We start from the raw sequence: 6,000 nt of genomic DNA on the forward strand, positions 1-6,000 counted from the left end.
TGTGCTGACCGGCAATTTTTGATAGCCGACGACCTTCCGGAGCATTCTGCAGATTGAGTGGATTCCAGCTGTGCCAGCTGGAATGCACAGAATCGATCCCCCACGCACATGTGTGGTTGTTTTGCACCTTGTGAGTCTTTGAACCCCCTAACCTTCTAGAAGCTTGAACCCTTTGGCCAAGCTTCTTGGAGAAGCTTGGCCAGCTGTTTTAGCTTCCTCTAGAAGCCTTGCAGCCCCCTTGAACCCCTTTGACCCTTTCCCTTTACTTAGCTTGTAAGTTAAGTGCTTCCCTTGCCTTATATAAGCACCATTCCTCTCCCTTTGTCTAGGTTGGATCTTTGGAACAAAAAAAACCAGAGATATATAGATATATCTGAGATATACATACATATATCCCTTCATCTCTCACCATATCTCTCCCATTCAACCATCAAACACCCTTGTTCTTGGGCCATTTCTTCATCAACTCATAGCACAAGGCCTCCTTACTCCATTGCAGCAACTTGAGGCTGTTCTTCAGAGCTTAGGAGCACCTAAACTTGGTCCAAGAGGTGCTGGTTTGCTGGTCTTCAAGGGTGAGTCCTCCTCTTCCCTTTTCTAGTATTTTCTTGCTTCATATCTAAGCCATAGTTGCTTGCATTTTTGGGCTCCGACCTAAACTGTAAATCATCATAGTTTAAGGTCCTCTTCATGTTTGATTGAGGACCTCTTGCTGTTTGAACCCCCTATCTTACACTTGCTTCAATATCCTCCTTGAATGCCATAATCTTGCATAGAATTTTTGGCTTGCGTGTGATCTGTTTTGGAGCATGATGTAAACTGAAAATAGGCTTATTTTGAGCCCTTCTTCAACATTGAAGAAGGGCTCAACATTGTTTGGATACTCCATGTGCTACTTGCTTTGAAATCCATGTGTTAGCCCCATTTTTGCATGCTTATTTAGCCCTATGTTTACCTACTGTTTGGCCATGCTTTGAACTATAAAAATGCTTGTTTTGGGGGTGCCATAATTCTTTCTTCATGCTTCATGCCCATATTGTGCATGCTTTGTATAGCTGTAAGCCATTTCATGTGCCTAATCCTGCATTTCGGGATTTATTCCATGCATTGAGTGTCGTTTCGTTATGTTTCGGGGCTGTTTTGCATCACCTATCGCCTCTAAAATTTGCATGCAAATTGTCCATGTTTGTGCCTTTCAAATGCGTTGAAAAGTTGCTTCATTATGCTTAAGTCTTGGACCATGTATCTATGCATGTTTGCATGTCATTTGCCTCCATGCACTTAGCATTTTGGCCACTGTTTTGGGCCTAACTAGAGCTGCCTAATTCATGTGTAAGACCATCCTTTGCTTATTTGCATGCTCACCTTGCATGTTTGCTTGTATCGGCATGTTGCATCCTTAGCTCGTATGCCTAAGTTGCATTGCATCTTGCATGCATCACCTTGCCTCTTGAGATGAGTATGATAGAGGTTAGGCCTCCTTGTGTGTTTATTTGGTTTGCATGCATTTTGAAATTGAAGTTGCACACTTGATTCTTTGGGCCATCATGCATGGAAATGCGTGATTGGTGGTCTGAGAATCGGGGCACATCCTCCTTTGAGTCATTAACATGATAAGGAATGTGATTGGTGCATAAATTGCCTGAATTGCATTGCCATGCAAGATTTTGCCCTCTGCTGCTGTGAGTTGCAGGTTCTGCAGGAATTTATTGCCGGCCGGCAGTATTTAGTGCCGACCGGCAGTCAATCGATGGCCGGTGGATCTATTTTGTGCCGATGACTAAATGCTACTGCCGGTGAAAATTCTTCTCAGCCGATGATATCCCCCAGTGTCCTGAGAGGCATCCCTGAGACTTTGGCAGTTTTCAAAGGAGCTGAGCAGGGAAAACAGAGGCAAACTATGCATGGCAGTGCGATTCCGAGCCAGTCCCGAGCGTGTGTTGCATCTGGCCCTCGCCCCGAGGCGGTTTACTATTTTTCTTTAGTTTAGTTAATTTTGTTAATTAATTAATTAAGCAATTTGTAATATTTAATTAGCTTGCGTAGTTAATTAATTTGTATTATTATTTTGGTCCCTCCAAGTGAGGGCATATTTGTAATAAGTGTGCGTGCGTGTGATGTATGTCTTCCAACCCCACGTCTTTCTCCCTTTTATTTACCTGCTTATGATGGTAGATTAGGGCATATTTATTTTAGCATACCTTATGTTATGCATGCGTGCATTCATACATTTGTCTTGCATGCACCGGGCTCGGCACATCATGCTAACTGCACTTGTATTTCAATTCCAAGTTGAGAACTTGTTAGTTGCAGCATTTCACATGCCATTTTTAGGATAGCCGAGCCTGTTTAGATTGCATCTTTGCATGTGTTGCATTAGCCATTTTTAACATGAACTAGGATCATGCATATGATTACTGACTAGTTTCTGTTTTGGCTCGGAGTACTAGGTAAGCTTTTATGCTTTAGCTTATCGCATGCGTGTGAGTGTTGCCATGACAGTATGATTACCATGAGGCTAGCTGCTTATGTGATATAACTGCTTGAATGCCTGTGGATGGAGGTTGAATTACCTAAATTGGAATAATGCATTAAAACTGTGAGTTTTAAGCCCACTAGATAGTGGCAAAATCATCTTCTCTAAAAGCCCACTGGAGGGTGGCAAAATCTGCATTTTATCCTACTTGCGAGTAGCAAACCATTTTCAAAACAAACATGAAATGTTTTGTTCCAATTTGGGCGATTTGGTCTATACTTGTTTGCTGCGCGCATAACATAGTAATTCTAGGCTAACAATTGGTTTAAGAACACATAAAGTTTTCAAAAACGGATATCACGGTTAGTAGAGGCCGGTCTTCGGACCGGGCGAAAGGGGGTGCTCATAGCTGACCTTCCCCGATCGTACCCAAGCTCCCGAGCCGAGACAACTCCGGTGATGACGGACATGTGGCATTCGGCACCGAGTCAGGGTTTCCTAAATTCTCCCATAAAAAAATATTTAGGTGGCGACTCTGTATCTGGCAAAGCAGTCCATGGTTGGCACTACTTTTTCAAAAATCTGTTTCTCAAAACGATTTGCCAGATTTGGACTCTTTGGTTCAGATTAAGAACCGTGACACAAATCGAGTCCGAACTGTAGTAGCATGAGGCCCACGGGCGCGTCTACAACTACAAGTTGACTTTGAAGCATTGGATATTGGTAATGGCTTCTTTATTGTCAAATTTGATATGGCTGATGATTATAACAAGGTGTACACTGGGGGACTGTGGGTTGTCGTGGATCACTATGTTACAGTGAGAAAATGGCAACAAGATTTTAAGTCAGATAAAGCAGAGGAGGATACCACTACGATTTGGGTGCAATTCCCTAACCTTCCGATTGAGTATTACAATGAGAAGGTCCTCTACCATATTGCTAAAATGCTGGGAGTCCCCTTAAAGATCGATATCAACACTGCTATGGCTGTGAGAGTAAAATATGCAAGAGTTTGCATAGAAATGAATCTTAGACAACCATTAATTCCTTATTTTTCTATAGGTAACCACACTTATAGAGTTGAATATGAACATTTGCACTCATTGTGTTTTTTATGTGGCAGGTTTGGGCATCAGAGGGAAGTATGCAGTGACAGAGCCATCCCGGTACCGGGGAGGATAGAACAACCATTGAATAGAGATGGACACCAGATGACTAAAGCTCATGAAGCCAACGGGCCAAGCCCTAGGGAAGAGGAAATGACAGACCTAAACTCAGGGAACTTTGGCCCTTGGATGATGGTTCAGAATCAGAGAAGGAAAAATACAGGCCCAATGAGAGCTAATCCAGTGGCCCAAAAGAGTAATAGGTTTGCAGTGTTAAGTGAGAAAGGAGGAAAAGCTGGAACTAAAGCCCATTCGGGCAAGGAGAAAGGTAGAGGAAAAGTCCATGGACATGTGGGCTTAACAAGCAATTGGACTAAAGCAATAGAAAAGAGTAAAGTGAGTACTAGCATTGAAATGGCTAAAGAGCAACTAGGTGAGGCAGGTAGCCTGGAGAAAAAAGGCGTATCTGACAGGAGGATACGAGATCAAAAAACAGAAATGGGAAAATGTGAGATATCTAATCTACAGAGAGCCACAAACCAACCAGCTGTTATTTCTCACCAGGCCATTATTCAACTAGCCAATCCAAGTAAGGACTTGGCAAGTACAAGGAACAGGGTGGAAACCTCAAAACCCAAGTCCAGAATCCCTCCGGACAAAAATAGAGGAGACATGAGAGAACCACCCGACCGAGGTGCACGATCTGGAGCAGAACAGAGTAATGGTGAACATGTCCCCAGGGAACGAAGTGTTTCACCTCATCACCTCCGTATGGTGGAAAGAGGAAGTAAAGCTGAGGGTAGTGCCTTGGAGGCAAATATCAGGGAAACAAGACATGCACTATATCTCAATGATACCTCTCAAGACACTGGAAGAGAATCACAAAGCCATACGGGGCTGTCTGGGAATTGACAACCAGGAAACCTTACCTGATCAAGAAATTCCATCAATGGATTTGCTCATTTGGAATTGTAGAGGAGCAGGCAACCACAGATTCAAACGGAATTTGAGGGAGTTAGTTCAAATTCACAGACCAGAACTGATGGTACTTACGGAAACTAAAGCGGAATTCAAAGAAATGGGAATGTTCTTCAATTGTATGGGTTTCATAGCCTCAAGCCATGTGGATCCTACCGGTCGAAGTGGAGGAATTTGGATGCTCTGGAACCCCAATGTTGTTAATGCTCGGGTGGTAGAAGCTAGCTCGTAACAGATTACAGCGACCATCTCAAGGCAAGATTACCTCGATTGGCTGTTATTAACTGTCTATGCTAGCCCAAGTAGTGTCAAGAGAGATGAACTTTGGGAACAACTGGAGGCCATTGCTCAACACGCGACTGACCCCTGGTTAGTTGCTGGAGCTTTTAATGATTTTACCTCCCCTAATGACGAGAGAAGTTTCCATGGAAGGAGTCACCAGACCTTAAGCTAAGACTAGAGGAGGAGTAGAAAGTTCAATGATAGAATTGACAACTACAAGCTGATGGAACTGGGATGTGCAGGACCAAGACTGACCTGGTCCAATAATAGGAAAGGTTGGGTGTAGACGTCCCCGAACGCCCCAGGAGGAACGAGTCCCCCGTTCTATCCATTTAGGGTTCACTACAGTTCGGACTCTCAAATTGTCACGGTTCTAAATCTGAACCAAAGAGTCTAAATCCGGCAAATCGTTTTGAGAAAACAGATTTTTGAAAGAAGTGCCAAACATGGACTGCTTTGCCAGATACAGAGTCGCCACCTAAATGTTTTATTTTGGGGAAATTTAGGAAACCCTGACTCGTTTGCTTAAGGCCACGTGTTCGTCATCACCAAAGTTGCCTCGGCTCGGGAACTTGGGTACGATTGGGGAAGGTCACTTCGTGAGCACCCCCGCTCGCCCGATCAAAGATCGGCCTCTACTAACCATGATATCTATTTTTGAAAACATTATGCGTTCTTATTCCGGTTATTAGCCTAGATTTACTATGTGATGCTGTCACGACCCAAGCCCGACCCTATGAGTTTAGCACCGTAACCGGCCAGTAATCCGAGATTACCGAAGGCCTGCTTAACAGTAGTACAGTAAAACAGAGTTCAGGGCCCGGCGGAAGCCAATACAGTAAATAAATAATGTCCATTGAGCTGTGACAGTCTGTATGCCAAAAAGATTTTTCATGCATTCATACAGACAAACAGTACAGTCTATACAAAGTTTACAGTCACACAGTACAGGGACCTAATCCCTTGATAACAGTACAGTTAGTAGCTGACAGTCTATACAGTAATCCAAACAGTATGGAGACAGACGAGGGAAAAACAAAACACCCCAAAGCCATAGCATGGCAACTCGGAACCTCGCAGTGAGACACAAAGGCTAGCTTGACAAAACTGGAGTCTAACCCACGCTCCTAGCTCCGATCTGGTGGCTGAGCACCTACA

This window comes from Camellia sinensis, chromosome 6 (genome assembly GCF_055761805.1).
Source record: "Camellia sinensis isolate YWXY chromosome 6, ASM5576180v1, whole genome shotgun sequence".
Classification (NCBI taxonomy): Eukaryota; Viridiplantae; Streptophyta; class Magnoliopsida; order Ericales; family Theaceae; genus Camellia; species Camellia sinensis.